The sequence below is a fragment of the Paralichthys olivaceus genome, chromosome 11 (genome assembly GCF_024713975.1).
Source record: "Paralichthys olivaceus isolate ysfri-2021 chromosome 11, ASM2471397v2, whole genome shotgun sequence".
Lineage (NCBI taxonomy): Eukaryota > Metazoa > Chordata > Actinopteri > Pleuronectiformes > Paralichthyidae > Paralichthys > Paralichthys olivaceus.
In genome coordinates, this window is record NC_091103.1 from 16,394,336 (window position 1) to 16,416,819 (window position 22,484).

The 22,484-nt window shown below is 42.3% G+C and overlaps 1 protein-coding gene across 1 annotated transcript in view; it reads right to left on the minus strand.

Moving 5' to 3' along the window:
• Window positions 1-21,236, minus strand: part of arhgap35a (Rho GTPase activating protein 35a) — a 64,928-nt gene extending 43,692 nt beyond the window's left edge. The window contains exon 1 of the mRNA XM_020088215.2: window positions 20,433-21,236. The gene's annotated coding sequence lies outside the window, so the exon portion shown is untranslated. The remainder of the gene's footprint in view (window positions 1-20,432) is intronic.
• Between the last annotated feature and the right edge of the window lie 1,248 nt (window positions 21,237-22,484).

Genomic DNA, 22,484 nt, shown 5'->3' on the forward strand with positions numbered 1-22,484 from the left:
CACACGTCACACACACAGGTGCATGTCTGCATGTCTGCATGTCTGTATGTCTGCATGTTGAAGACAAGGATGTGGAGGTTTAAACAAGGTTTATGAATGTGGTTCGAACATCCCACGTGTTGACACCTTGTTCATACACACATGTACGGCACATGAACATCATAACTGACAAGAATTTTTTAATTCGAGCCACATTAACGTAACCCTCCCAACACCACACACACACCAAACATGCAGCACTTGTGGTATAATAGGAGAACATGCAGCATAAAGACAGCACAAAGAGCTGGACCATGACATGGTGACAACACTCCCATTCATCACCATGCCCCTGGAGACTCTACATCCCTTCACAGTGACAGCAGTCCACTGAGCACACACACATACACGCACAGTTGCATTACCAAGAACACAAACGCATACCACAACAGCCCATGTCAGCATCACCAGCAATCGAACAGGGTTACTTGTTCTTGTGTTTGTGCCTTCGTGCTTATGCATGTGTGTTAGTGTGAATGTGTGTGTGCATGCACACACTCGTATCCACATATATTATTCATCTGCATGCGAGCACATGAACGAAGAGTCTCTGGTAGGAGAGATAAAGGGCTTCTTTATTTCAGTCTTTCGCTCGTGTGTGAATGAATGTGTGCATGTGTTTTCTCTTCCAATCATCTATTAAAAAGACCACTGGTAAAAGGGAGGACTGGAAACGTATAGAGCTACACAAAAGGAAGCAAAAATGTTTCTAGGACAAGGAAAAATAAAGATGAGGCAGAAAAGAAGGATCAATTATTGGATAGAGAAATAAGAGAAAGTGACAAAAGAAAGGCAATGAAAGAGGGACTGACGCTCGTAGATGGCGTAGAAGGAGGAGCTGGGGTGGGGGGGCTTGCTGTTGTCATTTTTTCACTTGAGCGCAACCTTGAATTTACCAAGAGAGCATTTGCAGAATTCAGACACATAAAGTGCAAAGAAAACACTACACATCCGCCCTCCTATTCCAGCCGACAGTACTCAGCATTCATCCACCCCATCAGCACTAACAAGCCAACACTGTCAACGCTCACAGTGGGCTTTGTTCCATCTACAACGTAGTCTGCTTCCACAAAACCAAATATACACGCTGGCACAGGCGTCCAGAATTACCCAAAAAAACATTGCAAGAAGAAAGAGCTCAGAGAACAAAAATCATTCTTTTTCATATTGAAGTGAAAAAAATAAGCCAAATTTTCGGGGCTCTCTCATCCTCTTCCATCTCTCTGTGCCTGGATAAAACACACAGTCTAGTCATCAGATGGGCAGCAGACAGAGGATGAGATGAACACGCTTCAGAAAGCAGGAGAGGATTTTTGTTTAAAGCTGTATTGAATGTGCTGAGGAGCATTCCCATGATTCCAACTGCATGTATTCATCTCTACATGAGAAGAGGGTTTAAAGCTTAGTTTCATCCAGGGACCTGCACGGACAATGCAGCAGGGCTGAAGGGTTCATTGATTTTATATTGAAAGATTGCCAACTTTTAAATCACAAGATCTGCAATTGTAATTATAAAATGGCATAATTAGAAGTATCTTAACAAGCTGATGTAATCGAAACTTTGAGCTAACAACTGTTGATTTCAGCGGCAATAATGACAATGGTTATTGGCAAATTCACTCAGCTGCAGCTAATTAATGCTAATGAATGTAGCCTATGATAAACCGTCTCATTAATAGGCTCCCTGTTTGGCTGCATGAATCTTTACTGGTTTGTTGAAGATATAAGAACTGTGTAGTTTTGATGTTGAAAACACCAAGAGATTTTTTTTTAAACCAGCAGTGTGTTTCAACTTTTAATTGGTCTGAAATCAAAGATGGACGACACATCTCCACTTCCCAACATTGTCCAAAAATTAAGCCAAAAATATCCCTGACTCTGGGTGCAGCCATCTTGACAATTTGTGCAATAGTGATCATCGTGTGGAGCCGCTGTTATCAAGATCTCATCGAAACACATGATCGAGCATGTCTCAGGTGTCAATCATGATGCTCCACCCAACTATTATAGCATCAAATAACTAACACCAAACTTACGGATGATAACAACCTACAATGACAGGAGCAATGATGAGGGAAATTAATTCAAGGTTTATTTAGTTTGGCCCATATCCCATACACTAACTTGGAGGACACAGGGACCTAAACTGCTTCCAGCCGTAAGAGGGGGATCAAGATTATTTTGTTTCGCTTTTGCGGAGTTGTCTTGTCGTCCATTTTTAAGCACAGTCTGTGTTTCAGACGGGAAGCTAGCGACTAGCTAGACAGTTGTTGGGTGTAATTGGCCGAAAACTGGAGGAAAGAGCTGTCTGGTTGTATTTAAGAAGAAGATCCTGTTTTTTAAGGCTTTTCAGTTTAAAGATTTAAAGCAATGAAGCAGCAAGCTCGCCCTGTCAAGTCAAAGAAACCAACTTTAAATAAGCTTCAGTGCCGACCTGTTAACTGTTGCAGTGAGTGTAACCTGTTATTATCATAACTGACGAACCACGCAGTTTGAAAATATGTACATTACTGAAAAATGTTGAGTACTCTATATCACTTACATGTGTTACTTGATTATATGCATTTACAAAACAAGACAGGTTTACAGTGACTGTTGATCTGGTTTCTTCAGCAACCACACCTACAACCTACAGGAGCTGCAGTGTGACTGTGAGAGCGATCAATGTGTCTCCTAAAGGAACCTGATGGCCCTGGTCCCAGAGGTTTACAAAAAAACTACATTTTGTGTATGTATGTGCAGACACTGAAGGAGAAACTACGGCACAGAGCTTCCATATTTTACGAGAAAACCTATTAAAGCCCATCATGCATGTATTAAAGTGGTGCAGTGCAGGGATTCGGGGATTTGTCGTGTCTGAGTATTAACATGTTTCAAGCTCAAAATCTCAGGCTGCTATCTTGTGGACTGAAACAAAAAAGGGTAGGAACTGTGTGTATGCACTTCCATAGGCAAGAGGCACACACACATAAGTGCACACACAAATACCCACAACAGAAAGTCGGTCAATGAATGGGAGGGGGCCGGTAGACTAGCGGGTGCTGTGTTGGTGGAAGATACGGCTTCTGTCCACCTCAGCGTTTCTAAACACTCACAGTTATCTTTCCTCTCCACAGGAGAAGGTCATTTCTTTTCTCCTGTGCATCATCGTCCTCTCCACAGTTCGGCTTTCCCCCTTCTTGCTCCTGCCATTTTCCTCCATCGCATTTATCTACTCCCCACCTATCCTTTTATATCCTTCCTCCTTTTCCATTTTTCCAACAACATTCTCCTGCTTTTCTTTTTCCACTCCACCCTTCTCCCATCCATCCCCTCCTTCCTCGCCGTCTCCTGCACTCTCAGAGGAACAGTCCATTCAGCAACAAAACAAAGCTGCCTACAGCATCACACACTGGCTAATCAAGCGAGACCAGAATGCAGCAGCCCTTGGATCTGTGAAACAGCACAACGATACTGGGCAGCGCTGGAACTCGGGTACAGCGGGTGGGGGGTGGGGGGGAGAGGTTTGTCATGTAAGGATGAGAGGCAGTGGGAGACAGATATGCACATGAGAATATTATCTGATAAGTGTTGGCAGCTGATAAGAGCAAAAAGTAATTTTCATCCCAAAGGAGCAGGATGTGTTTAGATGTGCCTCACCTAAATGAATGTAAATATGTACTATCCAGCAAAACATAGTAAAATGAATGAGTTTGACAGTACAAAAGGATAAAAGGTAAAGGCGAGGCAGACACAAGGACTGGAGGAGGGCATGGAGGACAGGCAGAAAGATAATGGGGTGCAGAAAATTCCATGACAGACCATCACTAGTGAAGCAGCGCATTCATGACGATGATGAAACCCAACAATGGTCAGTTGCAATCTCCTCCTGGACTGAGGATGAGCGTTTTACAAGCCAGCATTGCCAGCCACTCCTCTGCAAAGGAAAATAACTGCTGTTCGGCTTCAGGGAAATTTCAAAACATGACAAAGAAAGCTGGTCCTGCAAGATGCAGCGATAGGAGAGATATGTAAACACAGCAAAGCAACAAGAGGGAGGTAACTTCAAGAGCAGGGATGTGAACAAAGCATCACTGTAAGCTGGCAAAAAGTTAAAATGGCTCATCCACCTATACAGATAAATATTCATACACATGGTCAGTGTACCGATTGATCTCATGGAGGGATTAGAGGAGCAGAGTGTCTTGGTGACATGAGAAACTCATCCTTGTACTGCAAGAGGAAGAGTGGGGGCCGTAGAACAACAAGAGACAAGGGAAGAGGGTGGAAGCAGAACTGCTGCTGAGACGGACATGTGTTAAACTACAGCACATTATGCCAGATATCTTGTGATAACACTCACCACTTCCCCCTGGTTCCTAGTCCGGCTTCAACCTTTTGATTTTTGATCATAGTGAGCCATTATTGCCAAAATCTCATGCTCCATTACAGTGTTTTCTTTGTTTGCTTGATGCGCTTTACTGTTTGAGGAACTTAATCACAGAACTGTGAGTTTAGATGTGGAGGATTCTTTTTCTGTCACATAAACACCGGATATATAGCATGAACTGAAATAATGAGTTCGTGAAACTGAACCACCATTTTACAGACAGGCTATATCGCTGGTATTGTATTTATATTTTATCCATACTATTGTAAGACACGCAGAAACATTTTTTCTCCAGATCAGTTGAGGTTATGTGTGATCACTGTGTTAAGGTGGTGATGGAGTGACGAGAGCTCAGAAGTGTGCATCTGCAGCTGCAGAAGCGGTTGGAGTTGTATCATGTTGTCCGATATCACAATACAATTGTGGACATTTTTTAATAGCAATTTCGGTCTTGGTTTCTGAATCTTTACAAACCTATTTTATGATAATTGTACAAATATTTTTACATATTTATCACTGTGCAACTAAAATCTATCTATCAATTACCTAGTTTGCAATTTGAATAAACTGTTTAACTACCCATCTCATCTTGATTTTAAACCCTCAACGGGTATGTCGAAAAGCAGACTAATAAAGAGAAACCAGCCAACAGAGTGCAGCTCAAATAGAACACAGGCGTTAAAGTAATAGTGTGACATGTTGCCCCTTGTTAGATGGCCAACCAATCGAAACTAGACAATAACAGCCCCCATTGAGACAGAGTATTGCATTAACCCCCGTCAAATCACAAATAGCCATTATTAGACTTCAATTTTTGTAAGAATTGAAAAAGCAATTTATAAAATGTGTGCTTTAGAGCTTAAATATGTTGATTTAACATTGTGCAGAGCAAGGCTTGCTGTTTTCTCCTGTTTCTACTTTCAAGCTAAGCTAATTGGCCGCTTCATATTTAGAGGACAGATGTGAGTGGCACTGATCTCTTCATCTTTTCTTCCAAGAAAGCTAATTAGCATATTTCTCAAACTATCAAAGTATTCAGTTAAAAGTTAAATTGTAATTTTCTGAATGAGATCCATTTTGGATTAAGGATTTTCTGAGGGTGTTGATAACAGCTTCAGTGGTTTGTGGGTTGTAATGAAGGTAGGACAGAAGGTTTGGGAGTGATGGAGTGATGGAGGGATGGAAGGAATATCGTTCAAAGGATATAGTAGTATGACAGGGAGAGTGTGCTGTGAGGAGGAGAGAGTGTGATAGCAGGTAGCAGAGAGGAGAGCATGTAGTGATGAAACGGAGAGGCGCACAAGATGGTGTGGAGTAGAGGAGAGTGTGATGGCAGGATGGGATTTGAGTCTTTTAACTTCATTAGTTCTGCCTCAGTCTGGGGTCTGTAGATTATGTCTAATTAAGCAGCTTAACATGGCTTAAAAAGCACCACACAGAAAGCACAAGAGCCTTATCTGTCAACCTGCTCAAACGATTCTCTGCTTCTGCTTTTCTTCCAGTGGCAGACGAACATAAATTCCCTTTGCATGGCCTTTATGCAAGAGAGATTAGAGGCTCTGACATTGGCTTGAGCTGGATAGCTAGCAGCCGCAGCGATAGCGGTGAAGGCTGTGGAAGGAGAGCCTGTGTGGCAAGCGGAGGTGGAAGCAGAGGGGGAGGCAGATGCTTCCTTTCAGACTGCAGAGGGAGAGAGTCAATAAAGAAGGGTGGGGCTCAACACAAGTTCTACTGTTATTGTAATCGTTATTGGTACATTGGCAAAAACTAGGCCAAACAGTCTGCTCATTATCAGGGTGTAACGAGATAACACCAACTACTGTGGCTCAAGTAATGCTCTAAAATCATAGGTGACTGGTTGCTCAACAGCTGTATGAACCAAAGAGGATCAATATTCCCTCCAGAATACTGAGAGGGTTAATAAACACAGCAGTTCATAAAGCTGGATAAAACGCTCATCCCGGCTTTGAGAAACCTGGACAGACTCACTGTTGTATGATGGAGAACAAGTTGATGTTCCCAATCGTGATCATGAGTCATCAGCTAGTTACTGAAGCTGTTTTTAAACATGACCTGTGGGTAGAATCCAAAGAATCGGGTCTGGAGTTTACCCAGAGTTTGCTTTTCACACTTGCACAGCACAGCAGGAGGTTCTCTGCACATACATGTTCACATCAGTGACAAATCCTTCGCATTATTCAGATGAAAGGTGGATCACATGATTTTCTTGACAACATGCAGGCACAGGTCGGCTCTTTATCACCACAAACTCTTTGGGACCTTCATCTGTGTCTTCTATCTGTGTGTCACTGCAAGCACCTCATCCACACGCCCACTCCTCTCGGTCAATCCAGTGGAGGAACTCCTGCTGTGTTCTCGGATAGAATTCCCCTTAATTTCTACAGACTGTATACTAGGGGACGAGGCGGAAAAAGTCCACAGACACTGGGACATTTGCATTTACGCAATACAGAGAATCTATGGAGTGCAGGTCATATCTGAGACTGGCTTTAGTGAGTTAAATAAAAAGCTAAATGTTATAATGGTAATTGATGTCACAAAGATCGATCCAACCACTGTTTGAATCATCAAACTGCATCCCCTGAAATTATTAGAATCCCAAATCCTGTCACAATCTGTGTACAGGGACTTGGAATGTGTTGGGTCGAATATACCAAAACCAACAGTGAAAATTTATATATTGCAATGGTTTGAGAATATGCAAAAAATCTGATTGGGTTTGGATTATTTTTAAACATTTTTGGATTATGACATGGGTCACAATTTAAATGGAAACTTTTTCAAATTGTTTTTTCGCTAAAATAAATTATCAAAAAAATGATGAATCAAAGCAAATCCCTAACCAGTACTTGGGCAGCTGTTGAAATTGCACTTTTACTTATATTTTGATACATTATTCAGCTCATTATAAAAACCTTCACAAATCCCCAATATTTCTGCTGGACTGGGTTAAATGTTGAAACACCTCATCACAACAGCACAGCACTAAAACACACTTCAAATAAAAAGTGTATTTGTGTGCGTTTCTGTTCCAGCTCTTCCTACACACCACTTATTAATTATGGAGCTGGAGTTCCGTCACAGTGACAGCCACATCCTGTGACATCAGAAAATGCTTGGCTGCCGTATGTCAGCGAAGAGCAACTATATATGCTGGCTGTTATACAAGACTGAGGAGGAGTTTTCATGACCTGTAACAAAACACAGGAGGTCACAGAGAATTTGGCTTCATGACAAGGCAACATCCACCCCACCTCAGGGAAGTGTGTACCCAGACAGAGAGCTACACAAAAACACCCCTCTTTTTCAGTATCTATCTCACTCCTTAACTTTCTTTCCTTCTACCTCAGTCAAACTGGTCAGCAAAAATAAAACCACATGCAGAAAAACGAATTCCCTCTAACCCAGAAAAACTATGCAGGATGTACAGTATTGCATCCTGTGTGATTTCAGTTTGGGCAAGGTAAAATGGCTGCCCTCAACACAGGTCCATCTTGTTAACATGCACAAACACACCAGGGGATACTGGAAACTGCGCGCACACACACACACACACACACACACGCATGCTGTAATGTGCTGATATTAATGAGCAGCCTAAGAGCAAAAGCCACAGAGATTCTCATTCTGACGTTAACTCATCATATTCACTACAGGTGCGATGCCCATAGGCTGAGAAAGAAAATGGAATTAAAGAATAAGAGGAAAGAGAGGGGGGGTATAGAGGACAATGGTTTGAGAGAAGAGAAGTGCAAGGTAGAGATGAAGAGATAAAGTCAAAGCCTGGCTGAGTAGTGAAGAGAAGGAGAGTGCAGGACTTGGAACGGAGGGAGAGATGAAGAGAGAGCTGCTATCTGATAAAAGGGATTTTGCCTTCCCTGGAACAGTAATTTACTAAAGCCATTCTACAGAGGCCCATCAGTGGCGATCTGCTGGCAGATTAGGCGACAAAATCTCATCCCTCGCTCTCCCTCCAGCCAATCAGTGACAGGCAGCGAGCTCAGGGCAGAGGATGAGGGGAGGACAGAGGAGGGGAGGGACAAAATTTCCTGTCTCAGTCTGTTGAATTTAGGGAGGCCACACAGACAAACGCAGTCGTGCACATGCACGCAGAACACATACAGGAGATTGGATTGGAGTTGGTGCTATCACTGTTGCATTTTCCCACCCTCAGGATACAGCAGCTAACTCTGTTTTGTCGCAAGAGCTGGGGATTTGTCATTTATAATCAGTTTTCTGCTTGTATCCCCTGCACTCACTTGTCCTCTTTGCAGTTTGTATCCTGCCCCAAAGGTCCTTGCAGCATTCCTCAGTTGTATTGGCCGGTCACTCTACCCCACTCCTCCCTCTCTGACTCTCTTATCCCTTTTCCTCTAACATGGGACAGGTTCTGTTCCAGTTTGTGCAGCAGATTTTTTTAATCGTTTGGTGCATTTTGACCAAAAATAAAAAGGGTTTGGAAACGGAAAGGTCTGTTCCCGATTGGAGACAAAAGAAATCTGGAAAGTATGTGAGGAGTTGACAAAGAGAGAGTAGTGGTCTGCTGACAAACAGCATATCTGTTAAAACAGCACAAAGACTCAGGTAATCAGTGTGATGCACCATCTTGAGCCTGATTGATTAAATGGCTGATATGAGCCTTTGACAAACATCCGTATCAGGGTTCACATTAGCAGAAATGCGCTGGCATGGGTATTTTACAGAATAGAATTCTGGAAAAGATTTTTTATTTAAGGTCCTATAAGTTTGAATTTACAGTTATTAAAGTTAATAAAGTTTATGGTTAAAATGCAAAATATCAAGCCTCAATAATATTTCTTTATTAGAAGAGTTAGATAATGACATTATAATAATACACATTATTGTGCTATAGAGTCCCAACCATCCACCACTATAGTTTAAGTAATTAAAGTATTTTCTATCATTCTTTAACTTATCTGTTTAGTTTTTTGTTGTCGTCAAACCCTGGCTGTATGTCTATTTCTATTTAAGTATACAGAGAGAAATGTAAAACTATATGTATGTGTACACATGCTTGGCCAATAAATCTAATTCTGATTCAGAATTATTGTCAACTTCTTTAAATATACATATGTCAGTATTTATAATTTCTTAATTCCTAGTATCAACATTGGCATTGTCCTTCAAAAATCCTTTGTGGGCGGGCTCTTTTTGCTGCGACTGTTCACCTTCTTTGTGCACCGTGCAATGCGCTTTGTTAATGACGAATCCTTGATTACAATTGTAACGTGGTGAAAACAAAAGTTGGTTCACTGGGTAGCACCAAGACTGAGAATCCTAAAGAGATCCAGTTTAAAAACTAGAGCAAATTTTGTGGAAAAAAGATATCAGTGTGTCTGGTTCCAACCCATCCCTCTTTCTGTTTCCCTCTCTCCATGCACTGCAGAGGTCTGTCAAGTGTGCCCCAGCTGTGCAAGCAGTGGGAACTGTTTACCATGGTACATCATCAGGGAGCCCCACAGGAGCACCACCCCACATGTTCACAGAGCTCTCACAACCACTGCACAAGTGTTTAGCATACGATGTTGAACATTACAGAACGAGTCAATGACCCAGCCTGTGCCAGTCTGCTAGAACAAACTTTGCTTGAAAAGTGACAAACTCCCACAGCATGAAACGCAAATCTCAACTTAATAAATTCCTGATTACTATTGAAATTTGCAAAAACAAGGACATTCTGCAGAAGAAAAATATCATAAAGTTCCAGTTGCTTGCACACAGTCATGAATGAGCTCCTCTTGGCGATAGAGAGAGAGAACATCGACATCCTGTGTCTCCCTCTTTAGCACTGACGTGAAAAAAAAAAAGTCCAAACAACAACGAGCTGTTCCTTCCCACTTTCTGCCATCACTGCTTCCCCTCTCCCCGCTTGGAACTGCTGCCCAACCTCACAGGATCCCTGAGGACCCCCCCTTCCCCAGAGTCCTCTGAGGAGACGGCTGACATCACCCACCCATGTCTCCTGTCAACTATGACCTCTGGAGGAGCGGACGGAGGGGAAAGAAGGAAAAGGAAAAGGCCAGGCCTTAGATGTAAGCTGCGCTCTGTGGTGTAAAACCAGCATGTGAACACTCTCCAGAGTTGCACAATTTCCTAGCATCTGATCCAATAAGTCCAAACAGCAGGGACAGAGAGAGGGTATATTTACATGGAGAATTATTGTGGATGGGAGGCTCTGTAATATATGAGTATGTTGAAACAGGGCTTGCTTAAGGTCTGACAGTGTGCTCGTGCATAATGCCTGATTAACGGTTCATGGACAGGTTAAACTTGTCTCAGGCACTTGTTTGGTCGGTTCCACCGAAAAGCACAAAAACAAGAGGTGCCATGCAATCAAATGAGCATGACTAACAATTGACAGGTTTGGGTCAACACCTAAACTGATGCCTCGGATATACTCTTAGATCTCTCTTGCAATTCTTGTACACTTTCATCAACTCTTATTATTCCTTCTTTCTTATCTTTTCTTCCTCTTGATCTTTCTGACATGTGCACTCATATTTTCACAATGTATGCCCAACAGGTGGCAGATATAATGGAAGCATCAACATTCTTATAATGTTAAGTTTTGTTTTTGTCATTTTATCGCTGACATTTGACAGGAAACTCATAAAGACAAAGTAATTGACTGTTCATTTCCGAGATTACAACGAGAGTGGAAAACATCATTTCAATCACAGGCCCCAAACATGATGAGACTCATGGCTGGCTTTGTTTAAAATCATTGTTTTAAAGGTTGACGTTTGATTCATTGTGCATTTCACCAAATCAAAATCACATCCGCCACAAAGAGGTTTTTAACAATATTTCATCACAATGTGTATTTGTTGTGTATTGCAACAAATGGAAGAAGAACCAGCACGAGGGTATTAGGTTTCAGACAATAAATATGCATTTTAGAAACTGTAACCTAAGGTCATGCAGAAACTATGCAGTCAGGGCGAAACTGGACATGTGGTTAAAAGTAAAAACCAGTTCCAATTTTATGCAGTTTAACAATCTTCATGTCAAGAAAACTGTAGCACACAGTGTACAATGTTATGTAAAGAATAAACCTGGTAGACGCAGGTTTTTTATTCTCTGTGATGATGTTAATTTGTTTTCAATAGTTTTGAGTAAACGTTAATGTGCTACATAATGTTTACCTTGTGGTTCAATACATTAGCATTAGTACTCTCACACAGTACTTCACTAGAGGATTCCACTTATCAGCACAAACAACTACAGTTTTTTCTTAAGCTAATTTAATTACGTATTTTTGTTTATAAGAAGCAGTGGTAGTGTTTTATGGGTAATCATGGAGATGGCAGATAAAGAGACCGCAATATCAGTTCTGGACTTAGAGTTTGTTTTCATCACTACGGGCTGAGGATTGTCATCGATCAGATGTGATCAACAACTGAAAACAAAAGAAACTCAAACAGTATTATCCACAATCACTGTAAGATGGATATGCAATTAGTCATTCAGAGTCAGTAGTGATTAACCACATGCCTTTCAGAGCAACTGCATGTCTGAAAACAAGAAGCAGACAGATTCTCTCACATGCACCAGACTATTATGACATACAGTTTATCTTTACAGTTTGGGGGTTCAATTAAAATCAGCAGATCAAGAAGGTTTAGTGTGATTCAGACTAAGAAATCTCCAGATTATTTGATTTGATTAATCAATACATCTTTTAGTTTGTAAATTGTCAGCAAACACTGAAAACTATTATTAGAGTCCAAGCTGACATCTTGAAACTGTTTTGTTGAACTCACAAATCTGTCAAAGTATAATCAGAACAATTTTTCAAGGTAAACGCCACCTATCCTACATATGAGTCAATTTACTAGTGACAGGAAGAACAACCTGTAACAGTTATACAATGTCAGCTGTGGCTTTGGTTAAGATTTGTCAAGTCTGACGAAACAACTCATGTAAGTGTGGTCACCACTGAGTTTAATTGTGGGATATCTAGGATCCAGTGTTTTTGGAGGTTGACTTATTTTAGAGACAAAAACTCAGCGTCTCTGTTGTGACAATTTTGAGCATTACTGTTTAAATCTGTCTCTCTTGAGTCCCACAACTTCATAGACATAAATCACTTAACAGCAGAATTATCTCTTCAAAAAACATATCATTTTCTCATTATTATAAAGTATATTAGACCTTTCATGTTTCATTTTAAAAGCTCACACCCTCCTTTACAAGTGCTAATCTAAATATAAAGAGGAACATGCTGCCAACACTCTTTGTAATATACACAGACTCCTCACCTTTCTCGCCAAGTGAAACACGGTCCTCTAAATAACACATTAATGTCTTATAAGTCATCTAGACCGATGACAAGTAAATACATGAACGGTGCAGGCAAATGGTCTGACAAATAAACACGCCAAGCGGAGATTCTCTCTGGCATTCACATGAATTTAAGCTGCAACAGGCCCGGCTCGTCCTGACCTGACAAACTGCATTCCCAACGACCTTTTCCCTCATTGTACAAAAAGGCCTGCATTCTCCTCTCTCCGACAACTGTGACTAACACGAGCCGTGGTGTGGCAAAGGCCGTCCTTACTCTTTCTCCGAAAGCCCTCCAACCAAAAAACAACCCCTACAAATGTTTACATTCTTCAGCCATGTTTCCTTTACTTTTATCTTCACAACTTATGACATATATAGAAGTCATCATAGCAACAAAGGTGTAAAAGAATTATAAGAAATAGAAACAGCAAACAAAACTATAGTTAGTGTTTTAACTCTGACATGTTTGACTTTCTTACCTTTGAACCTCATGAACGATAATTTTAAATAACATAATCTCATCATGTGTGGACAATATCACACGTCTGCTATATTAGACAGAGCGACCTCAACTCCACATGTATTCACTGTTAAACTTGCTACAACATGATCTGTGAGAGACTCTGTGAGACAGTCTGCACAACACTGTTTCCCTCAGCTGATTTTGGATAACCGTAAACTATGAAATACAGTTTTGGAGTTAAAAATGAAACGAGTGAGACACCAGCCCTCATCAGGAATGCTACAAAATGGTGGATCCTCAGGAGCTGCTGCAGCACTGCAACAGGAAATGAACTCTGACATAAGAGCTATGGACCTTGGGGCCCGTAGTGCATCCTGGGAAATTATGGCACTGAGAAGAGAAATGACCCATGTCACCCACGTGAAAACCCAACCGAGAGCAAAATCCATTTTCAGTCGTCAAAATGCCACAGTGGACATAGATTTTTTCAGCATTCATGGCGGCATTTTCTAATTGCCCCTAGATTCATGCATTAAAGAGGGTTTATTTAGCACAAATAAATGTGCTGTTTGCTCAACAGTAACAATCGCAGTAATGAGGTCAAAACCAGGCCAATGCAGGGACTGGCAGAAATCACGATCTTTCTTTAGCCAGCGAAGATAAGACAAGGACAGAGATAGACAGTGTGAGCAGTAATAAGAATGAAAGTGCATGTTTTCATCCTCAGAAAGGATAACACCGGAGTACGCAAACTGTTTTGGGTGTGCCTCCTCAATCGCTTAAATCAATCTTTCCCTCTGACGCTGCTGTTAGTCGCCGCTCTCTTTGTGGCCATTTTCCAAGCTGTGAGACAATAGTATGGACATAATTAGCTAAGTGGTGGCTGGATGACAGGCAGTGGCGCTGCGATCGATAATGGCAGGCCCAGCCATCTGCAGGGGCTGAGCTGTGCTTACTCATCACACTGGGCTTGAACGAGCCCTCGCTCAGGTCAGAAACTGGGAGTGGGCCAGATAAAGGACTTGGAGGTGTCTGGGGCTCGCGGCCCGTGATAATGAATGGCTATGAACAGCCACCTTATCTTTTCACCTTAAAGAGGATATGATGGCCACTGTCACACAGCCGCCTAATGGCCAGAACCACTCTGACATTTATGTTGTAAGGATGAGGAAGGTTCAACCACTGTTGTTCACATTGTGTGTGTGTGTGTGTGTGTGTGTGTGTGTGTGTGTGTGTGTGTGTGTGTGTGTGTGTGTGTGTGTTTAGAACAGTCCATAATTTTCAGGCCATTGCAGTGCCCTCATGACAATAGTTATCCATTTCAACTGCCACATTCCAAACTTTCAAAGTTGAGTTGCATCAACCATGAATATGAATCACTAACAACCAGGTAATGATTTGCAAATGTTAAAATGCCTAGGGCAGGCTCCAAGTTAAGAATACCTAATCAAAACATTTGATGAAAAATACGCCGGTTGTCCAAATACAAGGGTTTTGTGTTCCTGTTTGTGTGGGATAGAGACAGCGTCAGCACATGTTCAGTAGGGAGATGCCAAAGGGCATCACAGTGGTGGCCAGATCCCCCTGAAGTGGCATCTGAGACAAATATCTAGTGACAAGGTGATGCCCTTCCTGTGTCCTTTACCACAGCTGACAATAACATTACACTCAGCTCCAAGGACAGAAAGTTTGGATGAAATAAACAGAAACAACTCAGAGATTATGTGAAAAAGAGAAGAAAGGGACAGAAAGGCAAAGGGGAAGCAGAAAGGATCGATAAAGCTTATAGGAAGAGTTTAAGGAGGGTGAGAAAAACTTAAGGTCAAGTGAGGATCTTTCGAAGATCTCTGGTTCCACAGGCCTTTTCCTCCACTCTCCATTTCTGTCACTCTCCGTCTTTGATGCTCATCAGTCTGTGATTAAACCTGCCAACTTTAATAAGAGGACGTTGGAAGCAGAACACCTCCCTGCCTCCCACTCTCTCTGTCTGAGTGCTGCAGGTGTACAAAGACACCTCCAATAAAGTTGTCAGAACACCAGGCGGAAGCAGCGTGTTCAAGACACAGTTAAACAGACAACACACTGGGATAGAAGACTCTTTTTCATCCTGAGATATTTGTGTACTTCTAGTTTTGTTTCCGTGGCACGTTGGAAGCATCATCAATTGATATACCCACACATGCTTTTCCTGCTGTATTCTCACATGGGCTCACTCAGACATTGGGGAGCAAGAAAAGTTCTAAATAACTATCGTCTGCAGAGAGGAAGTGTTTCAAATTGACTAATTTATTCAGATCAGCTGGAGACACTGGCTATTATGCTGATTACTAGAAAATACAGGTGTATTGCGGTTCAAGGAACCATAAAACAAAAGGGCGATGTGGAGGACAAGGTCATTGCTGAAAATGGCTCAACTAGCAAGTTTTAATATAACATTACGGGGATGGCCTTCTACAGGCCACACTGCCAAGATCAACTGCAGCCTTGAAATGTGGCCTCAACAATGAAACTAATTTCACGAAATCATTTTGCATTGCATTAACAAGCACTGCAATTCCCGTGAAATAATGTTACGAATTGTAATATTTGACAAGAAATGTTTGAAATGGCATTGGATAGTTTATTCTGTTTAAGATGGTTATTTCTCATTACAAATAGGAGTCCATTGTTGCCCTCCTCTGACTCTTCTCTTCACCTTTGACCCCTCTGCCCTTCTCTTCTCCTCACCCTATTCACCCCTCCTGTGGCCTCCCATTTCCCCCCCCTGCAACCAGGCATAGGTGGACCTCCTACAGGCAACTTAGGGGCGCCATGACAGACAACCTCCAGAGAGAAAGTCAAACAATGACATGCAGGGGCTTCTCCTCATGACTGCAGTGTAATTCTGGCGCAGGAGCCTGGGGCCTTGCAGGTGAGATTAGGGTAGGTCAGCAAAACAGACAGGTTGAGGCAAAGATGAAACCTAAGCGTTGGGTTAGTGTGGGAAATGTGTGAGTGTGTGTGTGTGTCCGCAGACGACAAACATGCTCAGAGTTATATCCTTTAATACGTGTGTAGGTGGATTTCAGGGCAGTTTCTTTGTCTCTGAGGGTGAGAGGTTTGCATCGTCTATAGCCTCTCAAAATCCCAAGTTTAGCTTAAACACTGACTCACTGGAAAACAATCAGAAGCCATTAGGCCCTTCACATGATAATGTAATGGAGCGCTGTATGTAATGATGCATAACAAGCCTCCCTTATCGCAAAAGTCACAAAACACAGAGACGCAGAAGGGTAAGAAGCATGGGGGTACTGCATGTAGGTGGTGCAAACAAGTCCAACCTACTGAACTCTGGGCAGTGGCCTCATTTCATTGGCAGGGACTCAATCATAACATCTTATCTACGGATGTGCTGAGTCATGGAATTCTGCAGTGGCCAATAGCCAAGCAGCAGGGTTACTTATGGCTGTCATTGATTGGTCGATCCCTGAGCACAGAGCTGAAAGGGCACATACCAGGAACACAGCCTGAAGCAGAAACTGGCAGCAGTTTGCTTGCGTTTTACTTTACTCTCATTCTTCCTAGCTTTTTTTTTCCTCTTCCCCTCCAAAAGACTACACACTTTGTTGTGTCACTCTGTCGCTGCTCCTAGTTCTGGTTTCTCCTAGTTTCTCCCCCCCCCTCTCTACGACCCTTCTGTCCCTCTGTTGTGTAATTGTATCTGGAATAGCAAAGCAGGGCCGCTCACTCACAGAGGTCACCATTCCTCTGTGGCTTACATCCTGGTCCTTTATCTCCATGGTCACCATGCTTCCAAACAGCTTTCAGCCGTCCATGTCTTTTTTTTTCTCATAGAAACATGAAAGCTAGTTTGAAGTATCTGAACATCCACCATTCCAACCATTAATCATATCTAAAGTCATTACTTACCACTAGCATTGCATTAATAATGCATTTGCATTGGAAAAGCGATACTATAATAAAGTGGGAATGGGATATAGAGCAAATGCAGTCTTTGTTGCTGATTGATTTCATAGGACACTCATTAGTTATGAAGGTCTTACGCACAGGATACTTTTTTTATCATCACGTCACTCAAACATTCACTGCTGCTGATCTGGGGTCAGCTCCCCCATACACAAATTGGCGATTCAGGGTACAGTTAAACTGCCTCTAAAACAGTGTGGGGGGTGCACTACAGAGGCTTTTATATCAAGTTGTCCCCATCTGCAAAATCTGTAATGAGCAAATGAAGCTGAAACTGTGGGGAGAGAAGAGAACCTCAGTTCAACTGAGGCAGGCACACTTTCTAATGGAAATTCAGATACAATCATCCCAGAATGCACTTCTCTCTGCCTAATAATCGGCCACCAGAACAAGGCAGCCATTGAGAGGAGAGTGACTGTAATCTGGTCCACCAAACTCCAAAGCTGCCCGCTATAATTAGCTCCTTTCTCCATCAAACACAGGCTCACACTGACTCACAAGCAAACCTCTCCTGTAGAACAAGAGAGAGAGGAGATTTGGCGCATTTTCGGATGAGCAGGGAAATTTCCCATCCTCTGCAGATACATAGTTGCCCCGTGTTGACAGGTATGCCCACTGTGAAATCTGCAAATGAGCAGGGGAGAGGCCCATCGTTTCATTCAGCGGCACAGTGGTTTGTGGACATAAAAGCCTGAGTTGACATGGAAATAATGTGGCATGGGGCGAGTTATCAAATGAAGTGGTATTACAAGTCAGACACATATTGTTCCTTATTAAAATAATATGCTCACAGCAGGACTTAGTGATTGAGGGCATGTTTAAAACTAAAAAGCTCAAGTAATTTTCCGTTTCTTATTTGATTATTGGTCCAGTTTTGAGAAGTCAAACGAGGACTCAGAATTAGACACAATATGAAGAAAGAATCCTTCCACTGTTTTCAGTTCTGAAAACTGTTTATCCGTCCACATTATATGGGACAGTCTCAATTTCTGTGTCCTCATCAAAAGTATGTATCCGCATCTCTGACCTACATCCTGACGAGCAAAGCCCGCCTCTAATCCCAGGAACTTGTTCGAGCCCAGGGATTCACAACACAATCCGCAGCCCAGAGGCAGGCGGGTGGACAGACAGGATTGAGTGGGTATATGCTGGTAGCTAGCCTGCTGCCTGGGCAAATGGCATGGCTATTAGAGGAAGAAGAGGCTTCCTGGAGAGGTGTGACTGCGCTGCAAAGGGCCCAATCAAGCAGAGAACAGAAGTGCTGACAGCTGCTAATACATTTACCTAAGAGCAAAGAGACTGGCTCACCAAAGAAAATGTGTATACGTGTGTGTTTTCTTCTACCTTAGCATGGTGCTCTCGGTAAGTTTGATTCGGTTCAAAGGGTTAGAAACTCAACAGGGGCTGATGCAGAATTATGAGTCAACTCAGGCTCAGCTCACATGTGTCTTTAGTGATTTAATTAGAAGTGGACAGCTCAGTATAATACAGGTGTTAATGCACCCACGACCCTCATCCGACCATATTTGTCATATATTTAAGTGCGACGACAATTCTATATTTTTAGAAAAGCCGAAATAAAGTGCATCAAGCAAGTTGGGTGATTCTGTCCAGGGTGTAACCCGCCTCTCACCCAATGTCTGCTGGGGATTGCTTCCCTCAAAGGATAAAAGGCATTGATAATGGACGGATACCAAAGAAAATACCTGGTCTGCACTGCTTTGATTTCTTCTTCTTTTAATTTCTGACATACGAGGCACGGGAGTTAGAACACATTTAATCTTTGAAAACAGGAATGATGTACATGTTTCTGAGAATATAGAGCAGGGAAGTGAGATCAAAAGTGGTCATTAGAGACACGTGTGGAGACGCATTCTCAAAAGCCAACTCGCCCTAGGGACGCATTTTATTCCAGGTGGAACTTGATTGTTTGAAACAATATCAAACCAGAATATATCCATTATTAAAAGTGTCCTGAAAATCTCTCTTCTTTTTGTCAGTGACACAGCAGTACAGCCATCTTGCTATGCACCTCTGTATTCAGGCCATATCAAAAACTGACACTGATGTTCACCCACTTGTGTCACCCTCCTGAAATTGTTCCCAATCAATATTACATCAATAATCCAGAGGCAGGTGAACAAATCACTTTAGAAAAATAAAACGTACTGAAGTGTAGTGGAAGGACTGATGAAAAGGGAGTGGCTGACGGGGCAGGGACCACTTTGCAGAGGCAGTGAAATTAAGCTGACACACCGGTGACTAGTTCTGGCACAAAAACACCTCAAAGATTATTGGTTGTGGTAAATGCAACCATCAGGTCCCTTTAATCTGCCTATCAGCAGCATAAAGAGCGAGAAATGCATCATCTGGAGAGTTATGGTAAATATTCCCAACCTGGGATATTTAACTGGTGGAGAAACAGCTACGCGTACAATCCAGAGAGATTTGAGAGTTTCTTTGTGTGTGACAGGTACAGTTTGAAGGAAAAGGGAACAAGGGAGAGTTTCAGGGCGTATGCACATTAGGTAAGTGTGTCACCAGCAAGCCCTGTACATGCAGCTTTGAGGTTTGCAAATTCAGTATGTTTAAGAGCTCGTGTTTTGCAATCTGATGACGGCTACCCAAGTGTTGAGCGTAGGCAGGCAGTTAAAATGGTTCCTTTAAAACTTCTCGAAAACCTCTGGTGTGATGCATTTATTCATCCAGGAGATGATTGGCACATCGATGAACAAGCAAAGCATGCAGTTGCTTGACAGATGGCGAGAGAGTCCAACACAAACATCCTATTTCCCCTCTGCTAAGTCCACAAAGTCCTCATATTTTAAAGGTATATGGTGCAGCCTCTCAAGACCTGATAACACCAATGCATTCCAGGTGATGTCGTGCAAACAATTTTAATGTTTGGACAAGATCCATTTTTATGACCTCCCTTTTTCTCCTCTCTAAACTTGGCATTTAAACAAGAAACATTAGGGGAGCAGCTGCATGTGTGGATTTCTTTTAAATCCACCAATGCATTATTATTATTATCATCATTATTAAAGATCATCATTATTTTTACTTTTAAAGGCTTCAAATCACACCAGCCCTCCGGGGAGGGGGGGGGGGCTGAGGTTGACTCCCAGTTTTCTTGACCAACCCATGCAGCAAAGTAGAGGGAAATAAAGGCCTTGAAACGCCTTTTAAACACAGTTAAGCTCTTAAAATGCTCCCTTCACGTGTGTGAGCCTATGTGTTGGAAAGGGGAGCGTGTGGTCTACATACCATAGCATTCCTCCCTCTCCAGACCCCGTCCGCTCCTTTTCTTCCTCTGCGACTCTCGGCCGGTGAAAGACTTTTTAAAAAATAGAAGAGACAAAACCCCTCACATCGGTTCTTCTCCTCCTTCTCTTTCGGTCTCTCTCGCTAAACAGGCTGCGTGTCCTCCGCTGCTCCTCCTCGTCAGCCTGAAGTTTTCACATGCACATTATCTCTCGTGTGTCTCAGGGAGAAAAACAACTAAAACCTCGTCAGGACTGAGAAGAAGAGAAACGTCGCTGCTGTTCAAACTCCAGTCTTTACACCGGAGAAGGGAGAGGGGGGAGGAGAGGAGAGGAGCTGCTGCCGCTGCCTGGTTTTTCCTTCTCGCTTCGCCACCACGTTGTTTTGACCAATTATTATTTCCTTTGTTGTGTGAAGAAATAAAGGGTCCGTGTGGAAACGCAGCGTCCCGTCGTCACTCCACTCACACGCCCGGTTCTCCTCTGACCCGCAGCTCGCACGGCACCGGGCTGCTGCCTCACGTTCAGACCGCGACAGGCCCGAAGTGTGACGGTGTGTACAAGTCTCTGCTGCTTTTTTTCAGCTTCCCAATAATGGCGGACCTTCTCCCGACTCCAGCATCTCCCCTCCGATTCAGCCAGAGAGAGAGAGAGAGAGACACCGAGAGAGTGAGGGAGAGAGAGAGACACACACTGAGAGTGAAAGAGAGAGACACTGAGCGAGAGCAAGGGAGAGAGAAACACACACTGAGAGAGTGAGGGGGAGAGAGAGACACTGAGCGAGAGCAAGGGAGAGAGAGACACACACTGAGAGAGTGAGGGAGAGAGAGAGGGAAATGTAGAGAGACTGAGCGAGAGAGTAAGAAACACTGAGAGTGAGGGAGAGAGAGAGAGAGAGTCTCGCCCAGCAGTTCATGGACACATTTACATATATATTTATATATGTGTGTGTGTATATGTATATATATGTATGATGTAAACTACGATTAAATGTAACTATATTTGTACTTCAGTATTCCCATTTAGTGTGTTTTACGCTTATATCTTTGTGATTAGTAGTAGTTTACACTTTTAGAGCAGATGGTCTGATTAATGCTAGATATATATATAAAATCAAATAAATGTTTATTTTACAATTTTTTTTATTTCAAAACAATAAAACAATCATGGAGGTGGGCAGCTCATACATAAAGAGTAAACTATAGAAAAACAAACAATGATGGGAGGAAGTAAGATAATTAAAGTTCCGCCTCCCCTAAGCTCCTGCTACATTGGTTGTTATTTACCTTATGATGATCAACTGCAGAGCTCAGTTTACTGGATTTTTTATGTGCTACTACATCATAGATGTAGTCTTGTCTGTTGCCACCATAGACTGTATATAAGGTTGCCACACTGTTTACAAGCTGGAGCAAGAGAATGTCATCATGATTGTAAGTAACTTTATTTTTGGTCCATTTGACATCATTGTCCCGTGCCTTCCACTCCACTTCCTTTCACAAGTAATTTCCATTCCCTCCATACAAACTCAAACATTAGTCACTGCATAACACATTTTCATGTTCCACGGCTGCATCACATGGAATAGATTTGTTGTGCGTTCACCCGAAAATGCCTTTCAGGCAGCACAAAGGTAAAATAGTTAATGGCTTTACAGAGAAAATCAATCATCTCAAAGGTTAGTCCTAATTATACAGTGTGTTTTGTGCACTGAGTCATCCACTTGGTAAAAGTGAAGTTCTCTGTCCGTCAATGAGTTCAGCCCCTCAGTGATGAACAATTTAATCTTCTGAGGAAGATGTCAGATTTTTTTGGGTTGTTTTTTCAGAAAGACAATGCAATTACTTCCACATACTTGGAGAAACGCACAAGACAACTGCCTGTACTAACAGCTCAAACAGATGTTCAGTGTCTTACACTGGGGCTTTCTCCTGGAATTCTCCTCTTTCTATTTCTTCTGAACTTCCTCAAACATGCACTTCCAATCCATTACTCTAAACGCTGTGTGAAAAGAAAACAAATACTCTTTAATACTGCAAAACCCAATATATTATTT